We start from the raw sequence: 22,104 nt of genomic DNA on the forward strand, positions 1-22,104 counted from the left end.
AATATTAGTTGCGCTGGATTAGGAGACCAATTATTATTTTGCGAAAGGCTTCACAACTTACTTTCATCAATATTAACAAAAACAGTATTAACACGAATCAATACTTACTAATCTTGCCTATGAGTTTTGCTTGAGCTAGATGGTATGTCTACAATTAAAACAATACTCCTACAAGTATGAAACAATGCAATGAAATTACACCTGCCTCCACCATCAGCCGTCCAATAACTTCAACATGTTTCAAAAAGAAACACAGCATGAAGACTGTACAATCTCAAAAGGTTTTGCTAAATATTCTTTCTCATAAGAACTGCTACAAAGTGAATGCTTGGCCTTGCCCGAGTAATAAAACAGTTTCTCTAAAAAAATTTATTTAACATGTAAAATGTTTACCATTTTAACTTTCAAACCTGATTTCATGTTAAAAGCGTTTTGGTATAGTTTAAATATATTTGGAGCAAAAATCAAACAATTGTGAATGTCATTATAGTGCTAAATAAGAAAGCTAAAAATAGCTAAAAAAAGTATGTTCCACTAAATTGAATACAATGAAATATGATTTGGTACTTGCACAATTAATACGAGCTAAACCAACAATATGAAAAAGTTGAGTATCCTTAGATTAATAATTGTAATGAGTACAGACAAGTGAGTTTTTAAAAAAAGGTTACTTTTGCAGCAAAAACTACTCATAAAAAATTTGAACCCAACCATATCAGTACAAACGTAGTAAAGAGGTATTGGAATGGAATGCACCTGAAAGGGCATTCAGGTGTTTCATTTGCAATTGAATTGCAAATGAAACGGTTAAGCACTCGAGCGTAGCTTCTTTGACCTAACATGGAGAGAATTTAGAAACAAATCCAGTTAAAAAAAATGCAACCTGCAAATTGTTCATGTGAAAATTTCTTAGTTTTTGTAGCTTTTGATGATTGACCTTAAAATAGCTGCTGGTAGAACCAAAAATTGAAGGCTTATGAATTGAAACTGCACAGTTGAAAGTTATCAATTAAAAAAAAGTAACGAAAATAAGAACTTTACAAAACTTTCAAAGAAAAACAAATACAAAAGGTACTACCAATTAACAATAAAAGGTGTATACTTACATGTAGCTTGCAATTTTAATAGATGTAAAAGTGGTAATACAACTCTGATATGCCAAACAACGATGCGAAACACAACGCCTAACCAATGGATTTTAACTGAAGTGGGATCAGATTTGCAAAAGCGCAAGAACAGCTTAGTTTAGAGAATAAAATCTTTGCTTGCAGACACCTGGGTTATGAGTTGAAATCCAGGGTAGTTGTTTTTGTTACCAAATTTATATTGATATAGCTTGGCACTTGAACAGCCGACGACTAACAATGAGAATTATATATATATATGTAAATATATATATATCTATATATATATATATACAAATATATATATATGTAGTCATCGGCTATTTAATGTTGTACATATACATACATCTTAATTAAAGAGTGCTAACCATAATTATAGAAATTGCCTTTGATATTGATGGTGAATCACTCAGCAAAAGTGAGTGAAAATACTTATTGGTGACTTCAGAGAAAAGTCTAAAGATATGAATAATATTTAATGGACCTGCGTGACTTCTTACCATATACTCTCATTACCAAATGGCTAAAAAATTGTAGATTTTTTAGCCATTAAGTTAATGTGACTAGTTCAATAAATTTTACCTTAATCAATCAGTCATATTTTAGAAATAATCAATAAGAGTTGACCAGCTTTAAACAGGCGCATACTCAATTGAATAACCTCTACACAAAATATCTGTATGCCTTCGGCGTACCATAATTGAGCATTCACTCTCTACACAGGAGGAGTATAAATATGTCTAAATGAATGAAGTTCCACTCTAAAAGGATAGTAATTAAACATGAAATTACATCAGATTTTATCAGAAAGTATTGGTATTTTTAATCATCTTCACTTGTTTTTGGTGTTTGAGATGATCTGACTGCTAAGATGTTTCAGGATTAACACTGATAAAACTTGATTGCAGTGAAAACGCTCAATAGAAAAACGTGTGCAAACTGACTTCTCTAGTTGTTACCATTTTGATAGTTGATATCGGCTATTGCATCTGAGTCGCAGTATTATGGGTCTCTATTCTGTCAGTCTCTTTGCAACTATAGATATCATACCTGCTCTCTCGTTTAATCTGAGTGTTTTAATCACAATCTAATTTGTCGATTTTAATCTTGAAACATCATGGCAGTCAGACAGGCTCAAACATTAAAAAAACATTTGCAAATGGTGTAGAAATGCCTTTCTGATACTTTCTGATTAACTCTTCTAAAATGCTGTGTAAGTTCATCTTTAACAAACAAACTGGCCAGCAATCATCAGTTTGGTATACTAGATATACCAAATGCTTATGAGGATATAAACATGCTTTGATTGCTAAATTCTATAAAAATTTTGATATTACTAATTTGAATGTATAGTTAACACTTAACTCAAATAATGTTTATTTCTGTGCTGTTCACACTAAAGATTTTTTTAATTTCAGCAAAAGTAAATGGGATGCAACTCTTAAATACCAGATAATACCCATCAAGCTGCTAATATCAGGTGAGTGTAAGTAAGATAACTTATTATTTTGTAACAGGTTTTACATGTTGCTTCCACCTATAGTATCACTAAACATTATTACAATTTAAATAGTACTATAATGAAGCAACACTTACTTATGTTCCTAAAGAGAACTGTATGAGCTGAGCCATGCAATATCTCTGTGAATATGAAATCAAGTCAAAGCAGTAGCGCGTGTCGGCACTATCGACAATCAAACAACTTCAACCAAGCTTAAACAAGCGAAATGAAAGCGAGTCTGTAAAATGACATTCTATGAAATTTTTATATTGATGAATTAACTCTTTCAAACTAGTCACAATGAGCGAGCTTTTTAATGCAGTGGAGCGACACATGTGCCCTGGTTGTCAATAGCAATGCAAATAAGCAGTGCCACAATTTTGAAAGAAGCAGTCGGTGTTCTTATTCAAGCTGGTTACAATTTAGTCATTCATGATGTTGTAGATAGGTTACAATGCATTTCATGAGCTAAGCAAATATTTCTTAAATCAGCTTGCCTAGAAATGTAGGAGCAAACTTAGATATATTAAAGCCAATTAGTCATAAAGGTATCTGTTTGACTTATTAAATCGCGCCACATGCTTTTGTATTTGGTATAGACTGTTTATGATGTTCATAGTGCAGTATAAGCATATGAAATTACATCACTCCCCTGTACGCCACACATGTGAGTTGAGTGCTAAAGCCATCATACAGTGTAATACTATTCATCCCACTAGAAACAAATTTTTTTTATCATTGATCAATTTTGCTTTATTTTGTCGTAAAAAAATTCCTATCATGGTTGGTGACAATTGAGACAGTGCTTATTTTATTATTAATGTGGCTAAAAATATCACATCTTGTTCAAATATACTACTAACTCTAATTGTGCAACTTTCTATTTTTTTCTACATATTATCAAACATAGCAAGTTATTTTGTGATGAGTTCGAGCCTAAACTCGAACTCGAACCCAAGCCTTATCTTTGACACGCTTTTAATTGTAATAGTTTGCTACCTACGCTCACAAAATAGCTATTCAAAGCCTGATTCCTATATACATCGCAAGTACTGGCGACAGCCCCGGAGGGCTTATCAGTGGTGAAATGTAAACCCGCGTACCAAGTACCGCTGGTAGCTGCCGGCTGTCATCAAAAGAGTTCAGTGCTTTTCAACTTTCCCAAAGAGCTGCAGGTAAAACCCAAAGAAAAACCCAAACTGCAAGTACAGGTGAAGGTCAGCACATTAGAAACAGTACAGTTAGCAGCCATTTTTATGGGATCACCTTTCATGCGGTGATGCAGCTTTATGTAAACATTAGCTGCCAAGCCTAGCGCCGCATATGTTTTGTTGCACGAGTTTACTGCCAAAGTCTGGCACTTGCTATGGGAATCAGGCTTTATGGTTATGGTCTGCAATCGAACGTAGTAGTGTTTTTTACAGCACACTATGAAGCAGTAACATAGAGTAGCAGTACATTAGTATATATCATAGTCCATACAGTAACATGCTGTATAGATTTCATGCCTTTGAGACAAATGGCATCAGCAAACAGCAGTTTGAAGGAGACCAGACGGCGGCATACTTGGTGCGCAGCACTTTTGTGACACTACGTAATATAAATTAAACTTTAAATTTGACATGCAATAACATAGCTTACTACACCCACTCTCTATAACAAGTTATAATATTACGCTGAAATAAATTTTACTATAACATTGTTTTCATTTTTTGCTTTTTACTTTTAGTTTTCAGTTTGAAACTTTCTGCCTCTCTTTAAATCTCACTTTTGGCTGGTTTTTTAAAAACCATTTCAATAAACCCTCTAAAGAAAACCTGTCCATTGTATCTGCCTCTTTCTAGCGGCTGTATTGAGAACTGTCTCATGTGCTTATATTTCAAATTTGTCTCCCCACAAAATTCTCCAGGAAAATATTTGTTGGAGTTTTCTTTGTATCTCAAATTTTTTGCATGTAGTTGGATCTCGCGTAGCACACTCCCCTGTCAAAGTATGACTGAAATTAATACCTAGAAAGTCACTAATCACACTAATTGAACTTCAGGATTAGTCACTTGTTTAGGTTTAGTCCTCTAAAGATTTTCCTCTCAATGGTTATCCATTATTAGTAATAAACTAGGCAGTATAAACTAATTGGTAAACTAGTTAAAAACTTTTAACAAAAACTTTGTAAAAAACAGAAAATAAAATATGAAGCTTGACTCACTAAAACATATCAGCTAAAGTTATCTGACTCTGCAAATAAAAAAGGGCAAAGTTAGTCACTTTCAATTCAAATGCAACCAGATGTGAACAGATAAAAATTAGACCAATAACTCTCAAAAAATTGTTCCGGTTCAATAAAAATACATAAACTTTGTATGAAAATTGGCTGGGGCAAACACAGCTTTAAACTGACATATTTGCCAGAAATAGTGAGGCTTCACTGTAAATCCTTTTTGAAGCCATCGTTGCAGTTTCATTGAAGTAAATTTCAATGTTTCTGGTATATGAGTCCATGAGCCAGCATTCTTCCCATCTGTGTAATGATCTTAGTTTTTATCCTGTCCTGGCTGTGTGCCAATGTTCTATAAGTAGCTTATGATGACTAATTCCTATCTGGTTAATTGACCTGTTCATAGCTGAGTTGAGAGATTTGTTCATGTAGTTGCTAGGTGAATATGAACTTGCAAAAGGCTTTAGTAGGTTTTATCCAAATTGCCAGTTTTTTATCATTTACTATTGTTTTTGATGTTTGACATAATCTGGCTGTCTAGAAGATTTAAGTCTCAAATCGGCAATACTTGATCTGGATTAAAACAGTCAAAAGAAAATGACGTGTCCAGACATCTCCAAAAATTTGGTCAATAGTCGTTCAGATTGTTTATTAATGATAAATATATCGGGAAAATGGTTTCAGCCGCATCAGGTACTTACGTGAATGTCATTACATGAGGAGGCATGTAGAGAGAAAATTCAAACAATTTTTCACCATCCTGACATCATTAAATTATGTAAAACATATTGGCAACATGCCAATTGACCTAATTAGAAGCCAATAGAAATAGATACTGTTGTAGTAACCTAACTGGTTTGAGAAAGTGTCATGTCAGACACAACGTCTCAGCTGGTAACAAAAGCTTCTGTTGATCGCAGCATACATTTTAAATAGAAAACTTGTGGATATCCATTTATATCACTGTTTTTATGACGGGGTTAATCCACAAGTTTGCATCATCCGTAAGATGGAAATGGCAAAAACCCACAAGTTAAGCTAATTGCATCACTAATATACTTGTACTTTAAACTAGTTCCATATTAGTTATAAGAAAAAAGTTTGAAAATACAAATATACAAGTATGGACTTTTAAATGCTTCTTGCTTGTTCAACTAAAGGTTATTCCTTTATTGTTTTTATTGACATGAGCACAGAACTCTTTTATTTCCAGCTCCAAGCAACAATAGTAGTATTAGTTACTACTTACAGACTGTTGGCATCTCCGTTGGTGGTCGGGGCTGTTGGTTTAGATAACAACATGGGGACTGTAAGGCTTCAGACTGTTAGCCGTAAACCGAGCCTTTGAACATTGCCTATCATGTTTGCATTTTATCATCACATAGACTTATTCATAGACCAAAAGTTTCAAGCCCCAGACCTCAAGACATCAGAGATCGATCTATCTATTGATCTTATTTATTGTTCTGGTGCTTTCAGTTTTTAGCCATAGACCTTTCGACAGGTATTAAGCAGTAGGATTATTTCATGAACTTTTATAGATCTTTATTTTTAGGTTTGTGGCCAAACACTAAGTTATATGACTTCAGATTCAACCTTCAGTCGGAATTTCAGTTTTAGACTTTATGTCATAGATGTGTTCATCAGTTACTTGTTTTCTTGACTCTTTTAACTTTTTTGCTACCGCATTAAATTTTGACCGAACAATTTTTCTGCCCAAATTAATTCAAACGGATTTTCGAAAAACCAATATACCGCTAGTATTTAAGCAATATCTTGAGAATAGCAACAGATATCGTTTTACTGTAAAATGATTCTTATTTGCAAATAAAATTTCTACAAGATGTGTATAAAATTGTTTAGTAAATCTTTTCTTTGCATTGCACGAATGCGGTGTGTTTCTTATATCTATGACAATGACGATCTAGTTTTGTCGTTTTGAAAGATAGTTCAAAAAGGAATTGTTGAGCCAAAATATTTTTTATATATTGAACGCGATTAGCAACAAGGTCGTTTCGTTAGAGATAAAATTTGATTAAACTAGCTAATGTGTAGGCTTGGTAACAAAAAGAAAAGTGACACGTTGTCAATAGGCCGATACGTCATCTTATGGTTTGTACTTATATCATTGCGAATTGTTGGAATTTAATGAACCAAAAAATGTTCTATTGGGTGCACATGCTTTAGAACAGGGTTGTGTCATTGGAGACTAAATTTGATTAGTCTACCTAAAGTGGGAACTTCGCACTGAGAAAAAAAGTGACACTCTATTGATAAGCTTACTGGCTGTACTTGTATTACTGTGCAAGCCGATACATCGACTTGCAGTAGCAAAAGAGTCAAGGTAATAACATATTGGCCAACAGCAAGAATCTATTTCATACTCCATTTACTTGTTTCAATAATATAATTCAAGTGTTTTATCTTTCCATTGTACATTTCTGTTCTAAAAATCGTTTCGCTTTTTTAAGAGTCACCTCCCCATGGCTCACATAAAGTTTATAATAACGACAATCACTCACCTGAGCCAGCCTCAGCACTTGTACACAAACATATAAACTGATGATGTTATATTGCCTGTTCAGAAAAGAACTAAATTTGTTGATGCATTTGAAAACTGAAAAAAACTTACTAAAGGTTTGTTAAGGAAAGGACGCTCAAATTCTTTCATATGCTATGGGAATCTGAAATTAATGTATTTTAGAATCATCAATTGATTAATTCAACAAATTTTTTTAGCTGTCAGAGTTATTCCTTTTGATTATAGTAGAGAATGTCTTATCATGGCTTGGCAAGTCGCAAATGGAGTTAGCATGTGGACAAATCTAAGTTTACTCTTGCACTTACGCCAGTATTCAACATCTTGAAACACTAGTTTTACCACTTGTGATTGGCACTGATTTGTAGATTCTACTAGAACTAGTACATTCACATGTAGACTCAGTTCCGTGTCCACCACTGCTACCACAGCCAGTAAATATGGCTGCCTGTTTTAGTCACACTTTTATTATAAGTTGACAATGACAAGTTACATGAATCTGTTCATAGTATTAGTGTTTCAAACACAGACCTATTCATAGTGTGGTATTTTCAGGGTTTTAATCATAGACCTAGTCATAGCTTTAGCCAGTTTCTAGTTGCTAAGTTTTATTTGCTAGTTTCTGGTTTTCGATTTGCTAGCTGCTTGATGTTTGATGCTAAGTTTTAGTAGCTATTTGACAGTTGCTAGTTTTTATTTGCTAGTTGGTAATAGCTGATTTTTATTTGATAGTTGCTAAATGGTAATAATTATTTTTTAGTTGAACGTTCACTTCGCATGCATTGTTATTAGATAGCTAATGCAGCATATTTTATTTTTAAGCGAGTTAAAGATTACCATAAAACAATAGTGAGCTCTCTGACCGTCTCTACAAAAATACTGTTTACTTAAAACTAACTCGGTACTTAGAAAGTCTTTTTTCATGAACTGATTTAAAGTTAAATGTTTAAACGCCTTTAAAATTAAATCTGACATCCTAATCATATATTCTACTTGATTTTTTATAGAAGAAATAGAAGCACCAGCAAATCTTAGAAGTGGCAAGGCAACCAGGAAGTATGTCACCAGCAAAGATGGTTCTGTAAAGATCCTAGCTGTGATTGTCGATGCTGACACATTTAACGACAATTATGCAGTGCTAAAAAACTACAAATTAAATGTAAAGGATATCAACATCGATATTTAATTTACTAATTTAATTGACATCGCTAATTTACTGAATTGCTGCTCTGACACGTTTTATTGACAAACAAAAGAACTTCAACAACCCCAGTTGAGTGAAAGTGACTCAGTTTTTTGAGTGTCAGGTGATTAAAAATTAGGACAGACAGATTCTGGTTTGAGCTGACAGAAGCCATCTGCGTTATCCTGCGGAGAAAGATAGAAGGATGGAAGTAAATTTATCTTTAATTTTGAGTATTCTTTACATACATGTATATTCTAATATAACAGTAATAATTTTACCACTCATGAATACGTCTACTAATAAGTAAAATTACAACTTTTTTCTATCACAAAAAATCGTTTCATATCTCTTTAATCGTTTCAGAACATTTAACGTTTTACCTAGGTATAACTTTTGCCATAAATTTCTTTGGCATTTCTAGCTAGTAAATTATAACTACATGTATGATTAGAATTTATGTTCATTTCTCACTTGTAGAAAGTGAGGAACAACAATTGATCAATGCTCATTTTTAACTATGTATGTATGTCTGTACATATGTATGTATGTATGTACGTATGTACGTATGTACGTACATATGTTCATACGTACATACGTACATACGTACATACATATGTACAGACATACATACATAGTTAAAAATGAGCATTGATCAATTGTTGTCTATCTAAGTCAAGGTTAAGGGGTCCTAGTTTAACTTTAATTACATGTATCTGTGTCTCCCATCTTGCCTGATGTCATTGCCTTACTTGGGAGTTGAAATTATAATCTTTGCTAATGACTACTACCAACTGCAGAGTAATTTTGGCATCACTAATAACACACTGTTAATACTTCTTTGATGTAATCCTGTTACATTATTTAGATATATCCCTCATTTATGACACAGCAACATCTCTATCACTTTAACAATGGCCGAGGAATGAATGCTGTGAAAATTCTTTTGCAAAGTTTGGACGTCCTTCTTACCGAAAAATACATAGCTATCATAGGCTACAAATATTAACTATTTATTAGAATCTCGGGCTAGAACTTATAATGATGTGTCGACATACTTACACTTATTTGCTGATAACAGTTGATGACTAACTTTGTCTCTGCTTTACTAATCAAAAGGAAACCTGGTGCTAGTTTTACGCCCTTTATCTGAAAACCGAATGCCAAATGTGTGTAAAAAATGTGCCAAATGTGTACCTAAACACATACATTTTTGATCTTTCAATAATTGCTAACAAAGTCATTCACCCTTTTTACTTCTTTATTGATATATTTATGAATCTAATCTTGGCAATTTGCAAGCTTTTTGTTGTATCTCCATTTTAAAGATCGCCACACAGATGTTTTGGATAGATTATGATGACCATCAATCTTAGGCTAACTTACACTATTTACAATGATACAACAATTTCAAAGAAAGTTCCAGAAATATTTGCTACTTAAATCAGATTTGCACATGACTACTGAGGTGTAAAATTATCCTTCTCACACTCTCACCTACTGATCCTACTCGGTAATCTTTTAGCAGTAGATTAAAGCATGGTTTCCATATGACAGCGCAAGGCGCGCAACAAGGCGCCTGACATCTTGCGTAGGCCAGTTGTGATATGGAAACGTCAACGCACGACTGCCGCGCGACGTTCGAACGCTGATCGCAAGTATCCAACAGAATGAATCCTTGCGATTGGTGTGTGCAATTATGTATCCTGGACCGCTGGACCCTTTCAACCTATTCCACATTTCCAGCGAAAGGCTTTGTTCCGAAGAAATCGGTCTCCCGTACGAATGAGTAAGCCTGATTTTTATATGACAGCGTAATTTCGCAACGGAGGTCAGTTTTTCCAAAGAAATATGTCTCTCCTATGAAAAAGTAAGGAAAATATCCACCCTGTCCAATGCAAGCATGGAGCTTACGCGCGATATGGAAACACTGCCTCGCGGCCCAAGAAATGCATTGCGCACGATCACTGGGCCGCGCGTGATCATTGCGCTGTCATATGGAAACTAGGCTTTAATTACATACATGGTTTTACTTTTAGTAAGTTTTAAAAATAATTATTTTTTTCTCTGTATATTATAATAACCTGTTTATTTCATACTTCAATCATATTTGAGTCTTAACATGCTGATATTTTCCCAAAATTGGTAGCTTGGCAATCAGTCTTCATTCATCAAGGTGCTTAAACTTGATTTGCTTCATTTATTGGGCCTACTTGCTCTCTATCTAATTTTTTATTTTTTTTATAGGAGTAAGTTGTTTAGAAGTTATCCTAATTTGTTAACATAGTTGCGTGTTACAGCAATTTTTTCCATCAGAATACATTTTAGATAGTTTAATAAGTTCTACAGTAAACGCTAGGCATAACTTCATCGCAAGACTGCAAGTAAATATGCTCACAAATATACTGAACTTATAATACACAGTACACCTCAGGTTACACCATTACACCGAGCATCTTTGTATGCTCTGGTTTTATCAAAATGACTTACATTTTGACTTTGTTTATTAATTTATTTATGTGATCTTGAAGGTATTTATAAATTCACTTATTAGATTTGCTCTGCTTATAAGTTCATTTTCTATTAGCTGTCCCAAAATTAAACTGTTTTGAGATTATTATTGCTCAGATGTGAATTTCCAGTACTTGAGGCAGCAGAAAAAATAGTTTCGTTCTCACTTTATAAATTGTACCAATAACTCAGATTTTGTTTATGCTATTTGTGGCTTGATTGTGTAGAAACCTGATTCTTGCTATAAGTGCGAAAAGTCTTGTGTTCAAATACAGGTGAAGCCCAAATTTTTGTTTGAGATTGATTTAAAAATGTGTTTCAGCATACGCTTTGTTGCTGTTTGGAGACATTACCAGCAACTCATATTTGGTTTAAATGATGAGTGGCTTGATGGCTTAGGGCATGACTTTTGTTTTTGGTATAAATATTGTTTTACAAAGATTTATTCGCTTTCGCTGATGTGATGTTTGAGTGCTTCAACTAGTACAGATGAAACCTGTGTAAAACCTTAAAACTCTTACTTTAGTAGACAATTACTTTTGTAACTTACTCTTGTAACTTACTTAACTTACTACTTGCAACTCATGCCTTTTACTATTGCCTCTATGAAAGGCAAGTTTAAACAAACTTACCTTTTGTGTATTTTTTACATTTTTTTGTAATTATTATTGCACAAAACTATTTTAAAACTTTGCAGGTTGAATATTGCGAAAAAATTTCAACATAGAGTCAGTATTCACCACAGACTGCCATTGCATATCTAAAAATTTTGTTGTTGAAATGGACATAATTAGAAATTTGAGTGTACCCACTTTGTCATTTGCAGGCTGTTGTAATGCTCACTGAATGGCTGAAAAACAATGAAGTAAGACTAAGTACGATTATCAAAATATTTACTAGTTCAGATGCTGCAACTGGTGCTAGCATTGAATGCTTTTATGTTTGATTGTCTAGGAAATGCGTGATGTTTGCACCCAATGACTTGCAGGTATGTTTAGACACACTGTCACTAGTTTAAGTAGTTTTTATATCACTTATGTAGGTTTACACTATTCAGTGCATGTAATGCTTTCGATTTGTAATTAAAAATTTGATACCAAAAGTTATACTTTCCGGTAAAAGGAGGATAAGCCTGGAAAGCAGTGTTAATTGCAATGGCTCAATATCTTCAGATACATTGTAATCTTCTTATGTCGTCTTTATGCCAATTCGGTCTGTATACTGGATTTTTTCATTTAATTTTTTCATGGTTCTTTTTACAAAGCATTATTTGTGACTTTCAAATATTGCTTAAAGTGAAATGTAGGAGATAACTCCAAGTTCGCAGATATGCATAGACCAAAAGAAAATGCTTATTGCGCACCTGAACTCGCAATAAAATAGTTACTTTGCTATGTTTTTTTTTTTCAAATGAGCACTGCTAAAGCGTGCATAAGCATTTTAAAACACATATTTAAACAAAAACTTGTTTGAAAAGTACGTTCCTAAAAATAAATATTTATGTAATCTACAAAAAATATTGAAAATTGTTAAATTATGGTGCTCTAAATATATCAAACCACTGAGCATTTTATGCTAATAAACTTTAAAGGATGACTTGCAACAAAATTCACATTACAGTTATTTGGTATAAAAAGTTTCACCATGTCTTAGTCTGCTGTGTTTTAAATGCAAAATGTGTGGAAATGCGATTACAAGCTCTTAAAAGCTCAAAAACGATCAGTTGATCGCACCCATCACGAGACCGACGTAGATAGGAATCAGTTTATCTTTTTGATGTAGTCATTACATTTGGTTGTTTTATGTCACGTGATGCTCTCACGTAATTTGAAAGGCCAATAAAAGGTGCAATATAAAAATTCTCGTAGCCCTAGTTTCTGACAAACACCTCGGGTTTTACCAAAGACCCTGTATCAAATATAGATGCTCGATAGTTTATAGTTTTGTTGTAGCTCGGTCTAATCGCCTAGTCGTAATCTCATCATGTGACCAGTTTTTTGAGAACATATTCTGCAGCATTTTTTGATTACCACAGGAGACCAAAAGGCTCGTCATGTTTATCAGACAATGATATGTACTCCTTCGAGTTAAAGTTAAAAAATTAAACAAATTTTCACAGCAGGTAATAAGATATCAGTGCTGAAAGTGACAGCATTACATTGACGCTGAAATGGATGTGTAAGAACAACATACATGGTTTTATTGAACACTTGAAGTATATTTGGGAAAATATTTCAGCGAATGAGGTTGCATGAAAGTGTAAACAGAAGCCATCTTGTACAACTACATCCCATTTGAGCTGTTCTGGAAAGAGATTCTAATCTATGGCGGTTTTGTAATGGCTGCGATTAATTGTTCATTTTTGAGCTTTTAAGAGCTTTTAATCACAATTCCACATATTTTGACCCTACAACAAAGCAGAGTAAGACATGGTGAATATTTTGATATCGAAAAACTGTAATGTGAATTTTGTTGCAAGTCAACCTTTAACACACTTAAAAAATTAATATGTTGCATTAAATTGTGTAATAACTAAGCACGCAAAGTGAATGTTCTGGTAAAAACCAACAACTAGCATTTAGCAAATGAAAACTAGCAACTGTCCACTAGCCAGTAAATCTTGGTAGTGAGCAGCAAGCAACTAGCAAATAACACTAGCAAAGAATTTTTAGCAAATTAACTTTCTGACAGCTAGCAAATGCAAGCTATCAACTAACAACTGCCAAAAAGCAAATAAAACTTGTCGATTAGCAACCAGCTAAAAGACTATGAACAGGTCTACGATTGAAACCCTGAAGCTAGAAGACAATGAATAGTTCGATAAGTTCAACCCTAAAACTTTGAACTAATGTAAGTGTGTAGGACTAGGTTATAATAAACAACGGGTAATAAAAGTGCGACTTTAACAGGCAGCCATACTCAGGGTATGAGGCGGACATGAAAGACATATTATAGGCAGACATGGAACTGAGTTTACAAGTGGATGTACTTGTTCTAAAAGAATCTACAAATATACAAATCTAAACTATATTTTATATTAGAGAATGGTGGTCTTTTGGAAAGAGATTTTAATCTACGGCGAGTTTAGATAGCCACAATAATGCCCCAAATAATGTGCTGTAAATTTGCAAATTTACAAGTTGTATAGTAATAATCTATCAATTGCTACAAAAGCATGTTAAAAACAAGTGACATAATCAAACCATGTTTATAATACAAGCAGAAGTAAAAATTATCATTTTTAAAACCAAAATTATTTGCATATTTTTCTCCGCCAGTTGAGTTCTGATTGTTTTTTCTGTTTAAGCCTAGTTCATCTTTTTTTGGCTATTCATTACCTTCTGCTGTGTCTTCTGATCTCATATTTTCTGCTTTGATAACCTAGTCGATGTTAGCATTCAAAAAGTTTTTTAGCAAAGCTAAACTTATACGCGTTGCCATTCAGATTACACTTTCTGCAAAGGATAAAAAAAAAACTTGTGTATTCTTGCACATGCATGCCAAACAAAGTTTTCAGTCTCAAAATAGTAATAAAGATTCGACGGCAATTGATTAAAAAGGTTTTTCACATACATTAGACTATCAAGAGTGTGTTAAACAAATAATTACTATCAGCCTGATAGAAATATAAATTATTTTAATGATGCTGCTTTTAAAATTTTAACGAAAAATATATTTATGGAGTTAGAAAACAAACTTTGATATAAGCAGCAACAACAAAAAAACTTATTGTTATTGATGTAATCCAGTCATTGTTAATATGATTTTGTGGACACTTTATGCTGATCACTAACTATACTGGGTCCATAAAGATCACAGAATGTCCATGTGCTGGTCAAATGAAGGTGACATTTAATTAAAGGGTAACAATCTGATTTTTAACTATTTTCATATTGTATCAGTCAAATGAAGGTAGCATTTAAATAAAGGTGGCATTAAAATAGAGGTTTTACATTATTTTATGCTTTTAGATACAGTTCAGAATCAAGTTGCTTTTGTTCAATAATTTTCCAACTGAAAAGCTGAGATATTTAACACTCTTAATGAGGAGGCATCAATCCAGCTGTAAACATGTCTTCTACTAAAGACTCAATAAATAGTGTACTTGATGGAAAATTGATGGATCACGTGGAAATGGGTGTCTTTTGCAATATGCTTAACATTATTATCTTGCATAATCTTACATTTCTTTAAATATAATACTTTAAGCAACCAGGGAATAGGCGAAACTCTCTAAATAAAAGTTGTTCATGCCAACCTTTACTTTTTTAACTTTTTGTTGTCAAAAATGTCTATTTGAACTTCTCCCTCAAAGTTATATACAAGGTTCAATTGAGTCTAAATGCAATTTAGCTTTTCTACTTGGTCAATGTCTTTAAAATCTAAATTCATAGTACTTTTCAACTTAGAACAGAAGATTAGCAAATATTGCATAGAACAATGTTAATTTTTGTATTTTATATTCTTAGAGTATATTATAATCACTTAATATATTTAGTATAGCATTGATTTAGGAATTGATTATTGTCCTTGTTAGCAGTAGGCCTACTAGTCCACAAATGAGCTCAATGTTTCACGCCAATTTCACAATGAAGTTATGAAAATAATAAAATAAGTTATTAAACCAATAATAAGTTTAATAAAGTTATTTATATTAGCAACTTTTTCTATACAATGGTAGCAGCTAGTTTTACTTAGGAAAATATGATTAAAGCAACTTCCAGTTCAATGTGTTCACTATTGGTCTCAAAATTCTCCATCAAAGTCTTAGTGAGTGAGTTTTTCAATAAAAGTGTCAAAACTAAGACATGAATTTATTGGTGATAAGTAGATAAAATGATTCAAGTTTGCTTAAATTTTGAAAAGATTTATAGTTCACTAATGAAAAAGAGAGCACAGTAATGACCTAATTATAGACAAATAGAGAGCACAGTAATGACCTAATTATAAACTAGAAATAAATAGTCAGGTTATCAAGTTATGAAAATCTGTAATTATAAAACATTATTAACTTTTTCTTGTTTCATAAATATTCCAAGAAATACTTTGACTTTTTGATATATTTATTCTTGAAGTTACATTATCTGTGCTGTCGGTAAAATTACCTATCAGTTTTTTAAGTAACATGCATCATTATTTAAAAAGTTTGAATTATTTGAAAACTGTTTGTATACTTATTCAAATCTACTACAGCTTGAATTCCTCAACAGGTACTAGATACAGCCTCTTATACAGGACTTATAAATTGTTACTCTTTTACTGACTGAATCATTGAATATTTTTTCTATCTTGACTCATTTATAAGGAATAATTGCAGCAGTAAAAGTGTTACATTCAGGTTACATAAAGTAAATGTAATCAGGGCAAAATAAAATCTCGCAAATTTTGAGAGACAGAAATTCTACTGATGACCTGAATGAAATAAAGCTATATGCGAACTAAAAGTTACCTGCGCTCTTTCTTCAGGAAAATGTCGTATATTAAAAAATCTTTGCTGAAAAGTTGCGCTCCTGTTATAATTTGCTTTATAAAAATTATCGTTTATGTAGTTGAAAGGAAATCTTCCCGGTATGGTTAGATTTTGTATCCCTGGAAGATCTCTAAACTCACAGTAATCTGTCTGTTTTTGAGCTATACTTGCCAGCTCATCATCCCATACCTTAAAGTATATCACATAATAGGTAAATAATCAATTAAGTCATAGATACATGCATTTACTTATGTCTTTCTCTAGGTACGTGTTTAGTTAAGGCAATTGAATTTATCAATTAGTGAGTTTACATTATATAAATTTGCAATTTATACTAAATATTTATCTGCCAATCACAAATTATGGTTATATTTTGGTAGTCAACAGAAAAAAAGATAAACAGGAAATCTTGCAAACATTACAGAAAGCGATCCCAAATTATTATAACAAGTTAAAACGCTGCCTCTTTGTTAAACATATAGTTTTTTAAAAAACATTTTTATGTTTATATTCTGTGTTTAAAACCAAAAAGTGCCATTTTAAAAATATTTTAGCTACTTATTTTAGATAGAATGAGTAGAAGCACTGTAGGATTTCTATTTCTACAGAGTTTATTAACCTGTTGAAAATGTTAATTTACATTGTGAAGGAGCTAATTCTATATCCTTATTTGATTTCACTTAAGTGATCAGTCTCTAAATTAGCAACAATAATTATTTCATAATTATAATAATTTAGTCGCAAAGAAAAACACTTTTATACATGAACTGAGACGCACAAAGTGTATTAAAATACATGACCCAGCTGACCAAAATTTCCTATTTTATAGTCCATAACAAACTTGAGTCCCTAGTTACTTACCATCTTCTGCATGTTAATAGTATTCGCTTCACTTCGTAAGTTATTAACCATTTCTAATATGGCTCGTTTATCCTCATCGGAAACTCCTAAAATTACACAAGCCATTGCTTTAATTCACAAAAAAATAACCAGACACTATTTGGAGCTTATTAACAAATCAAGCCATGAAACTATTATAGAAACATTTTGGGTAAAAGTTGACAATTTCAGTGAATGGTTTAGCTAATGATCTACATACATGTATATTCATAGAAACAAGCATAGCAACAATTTATTAATAAACACCACATAGTAGTCTCTATCTTATTTTATCTTTAAAATATTACAAACTATTGTAGTGTACTTATCTATCTGCTGTTACAATTATTCTATTTCCTGATGATAACTAATAACCTTCCAACTTGCAAGTTAAGTCTTTGAAGTAAGGTCATGGAAGTAAAACAACTCGTGTTTGCTGCTTCAACTCGTGTAATCTTTTCACAAACCCATCGCTTATTGTATTACAACATGATAATATTATGTTGTAATACTTCCATGAACTATAAACACATGAGATGAAGCTGTAATGCATATATTATATGCATTAAAGCTTCAACTTGTGTTGTCTTTTTACAAAACTTTTAACTTGTAACCTATGTAAACATATGTAATCAGAGTGATAACTGATAACTGTAATCAGCAAACCAGCAAGCTTTATAAATAATCCTGTAAATAGTGCCCTATATATACTAAACTTCCAATGATAAGGCAATTATTTTGGAAAATAGTACGAAAACCCGAGCTTACTTTATTAATAGAAATTATTAAAACAACAAGAACTGTAAAGCTATACATGCAGACTTATGTTACACATACACAAAAACATACACACCACCAACATGCGTGATGGGGTGTGTATGTTTATGTTTTCACATTCACTCAATTGCACTCAAACACTTTCACACAAACCCCCCCTTCACACCCCCACGCCTACACCCACACTCACATCCACACCCACTCATCACAGGCATGCATCCAGACACACACATGCATGCACACATGCTTTCACATGCGTGTTTGCATACACATGTGTTTTTGTATACACAATTGTGTAAATGTGTATGCACAGTCATTCACTCATTCAATTGCGGTTAAACACTTTCACACCTGCACGTATGTACGCATGCACACAAATCTACACTCACACGCATGCACAAGCACGCATGCACGCACACACACACACACGCACACACGCGCACGCACGCACACACACACGCACGCACGCACGCACGCACACACACACACACTCGCACACACATGCACCTGCCAGTTTGTATACACACATATGTGAAGAATGCATGTTATTGCGTGCACGCAGTTGCTATTCACACACAGGCCACTCACACATCATACACACAAACAGTAAACATGCTCAAAAGCTACAAAAACACTAAGCACCAAAACATGTAATCCACATGCAAGTATGCCACCAGTTGATCCCATGCATAACACACACACACACACACACACACACACACACACACACACACACACACACACACACACACACACACACACACACACACACACACACACACACACACACACACACACACACACACACACACACACACACACACACACACACACACACACACACACACACACACACACACACACACACACACACACACACACACACACACACACACACACACACACACTACACACATCTCACTTTTATGCCATACACAAAATTAGAGAATGTACTCACGAGCTACACATGCCCCAAGACGCACACACATGCTCACAGCAAAATGGTCCTCAAGCTACGTAAGCATAAAATCCACAGATTTGGCAGACAACCAAAGGTCTGCTTTTACTACACAGCACTAATTGCTACATGGCAAATACTAGCCACAAACTGGAAAAAATATAGCACACGCATCATTGATTGCAAACATACACACTCCTAACATGTACTAAAAACTTGAACGCCACACAGACCTTGTACATGTGATGTGAGCATAACTAGCATGCATATCATACATTCATCATGTTTGCCACAAATGCTGCAAATTCCTTAGGCACACTGCATTGCCTGCATATACGATACATACATTTTTCATGCGGAGGGGAGGGGGGGGTGTTGTGCACTCACCCCTTCAATCACATACACCTGCACACTTACCCTTACAGGATCAGCAGTAAATGAAGCATAGCTGTGTGAGCAACCATACCTGTTGAGACAGCCATTCGTACCTTTGAGATAACACTTGTTGTAAAAAAAACGCACAACAGTCAAGAGAGCTAAATTTAAACTTGTTTGTGTGGTAACCCGTTGTTACAGATTTGTAATGTTTTTGTCATGTATGTTTACGGAAGCTCAAAATTCGAAGCTACATATTAAATGGCTACAAAGGTTTAAAAAAAGCCAATTTTGTTTCAAAGGAGAACAATTTTTTTACCCTACAGATACATTAGATCACAGTATGTAACTAATTTGGCTAGAACGACTAGAGTACTTTTAGAAATAGTTTAAACCAACTGTTTTAAAAATGCGGAAATGCTTTGGTGGTAGTTAGGGGTTTTGTTTGTTTTTGAAAAAGAAACATTGATTGAACTACAGAATCTCACCTGAGTTAGTAGCACGAGGGGACTTGGGGAGACAAGCAATATGATTGTTTAAATAGTAGTAGTACTTTTCTGAGAGGCAGTCAGGGAGCAGCAGCTGTGAGAACAAGATAGATAAATTAGCATAAACTAGTTTAACGCACTTAGAATGCATAATTGAATGTCACCTTCATTTGAATGCCACATCTATTCAAACACCATTACAGACGTGATGGTGTACCTAAAAAGCTCGATCATTACAATAATCAGAACTTCATTCTGAATCGAAGTTAATAAGGCCGAAATCTGATTTAGTGTCTTCAACTTCATCCAGAACGTAGTTTAAAATTTCACCAGAAAACTTGAAAGCCCTTTGATAAGTGATAGAAAGGTTTTTGAAAATTAATGTACAATGCATTAGCAGAAATTGCTGACATTTTGAAGTTCGTCTTTTTTAATTTGAGAGCTTTACAGGTTTCTTTATCTATTTTAAAGGTGACCTATTAAAATAATTAATTATTGAACTTGGCTATAATATGTTTTATTCAAAGTAGTTGTTCCTTAACTCAGTCTGATAATTTGACATGCATGGAAAATGGTTAAGCAAAAATGCTGAAGCTGACAGCAAGAATGTTGTTCTACTCAAAGAAAAGCGCAAACGTTTGGGTAAAATTAACATCGCTTCGATCTCATAAGAGTTAAACTTATCTATCTAAACTTCTGATAGGCCAATTGAAAAAAAAACATGCAACCCTCTATTTGAACGTAAGCTCTAATAAAACATCTTCAAGGGTAAACGTTGCATAACACAGGGCTATGGGATTTAAGTAGAGGTTTTACGGCATGTCACCGTTTACCGGTTGCTTGACGTTGGTTAGTGTCATAATGGTAAAACAAATATTTGCAAAACAAATGCTTGCAAGTATACCACAAATTCTGTCGAAAATAATTGAATTTTAAGATAAGTCAAAACTCTAAATTATAAGTCAGTTTTAACAGCGGCTTCTTAAAGATAGGTTTTTGTTTAACCCTGAGTTACCACCAAGTTATCTATTTTAGTATCTTACACACAAATGATGTTTAAAAACTGGCCACAATACTTTCTTACTTACTATAGTTTCACTGTCAACTGTAGCTGTTTACAGTTAATTCACAGTCTTGGTTTGTATTAGGCAACGTTTAAGGATCAAAGCTTAATAATTTACAAGTGAATTGAAGTGTTTTGCTTAAAATGATAGCAAAATTTCCTATGTTTTCACCAGCTATTGTCTACAATTTTGAGCTGCAATTGGAAATATCTAATTAAACTAGCGTATGGTTTCATTGGTTTGATGCATGTCAGGTTCCTCAACCACAATGACATGATGAAATAAAAGATTGCTTCAAGTGATATTCACACTAGCAACATTTGCTGTGTTCAACCAACACTCTTTAAATAAAACTATTCTAACAACTTTCAAAATTTTAAAATACCTGTTGATGCGTCGAGTGTGTATAGCTATAGTTTTGCCAAAATTTAGTTAACCAAAATATGGTGCGGAAAACCGGACGTCCGGTTTGCGACAGTGAGGAGAGGATTGTGGGATCTTAACTGCAAGAACGGAAAAGGAAGGAAGCAAGAACTAGGAACTAAAACTAGTTCAACATTGCTGAACAACCCGAGATAAGAAACAGAAACATCCAACAAGATGTACCTACTCTTCGGGAGTATGTGAAGTAGAAGAAATCGAATGGGAACAATCGTCAGGGCTTAAGGAAAAGGTAATAGTTAGCAGAGAACAATAGAGTGGATAATAGACAGGGCTAAAAAAAAAGATCAAGAGAAAGGAGAGAAAGGGAGGTGTGATGCGGAAAACCAGTTGTCCGGTTTGCGACAGCGAGGAGGAGATTGTGGGATCTTAATTGCGCGAACAGACGAGGAAGGAAGCGAGAACTAGGAACTAAAACCAGGTACGTTAGACAAATCATTATTGCAAATAATGATCCTGCAATGTTTATCGTTTAAAGGTGTGCCAATAAATGTTTTTCAATTTTGTAGCATTCATAGCAATTGAAGAACACAGATTAAATTTGTTCAAATTAACCATTTATTCTAACTTCAAACTATA

Source organism: Watersipora subatra, chromosome 6 (assembly GCF_963576615.1).
Source record: "Watersipora subatra chromosome 6, tzWatSuba1.1, whole genome shotgun sequence".
Lineage (NCBI taxonomy): Eukaryota > Metazoa > Bryozoa > Gymnolaemata > Cheilostomatida > Watersiporidae > Watersipora > Watersipora subatra.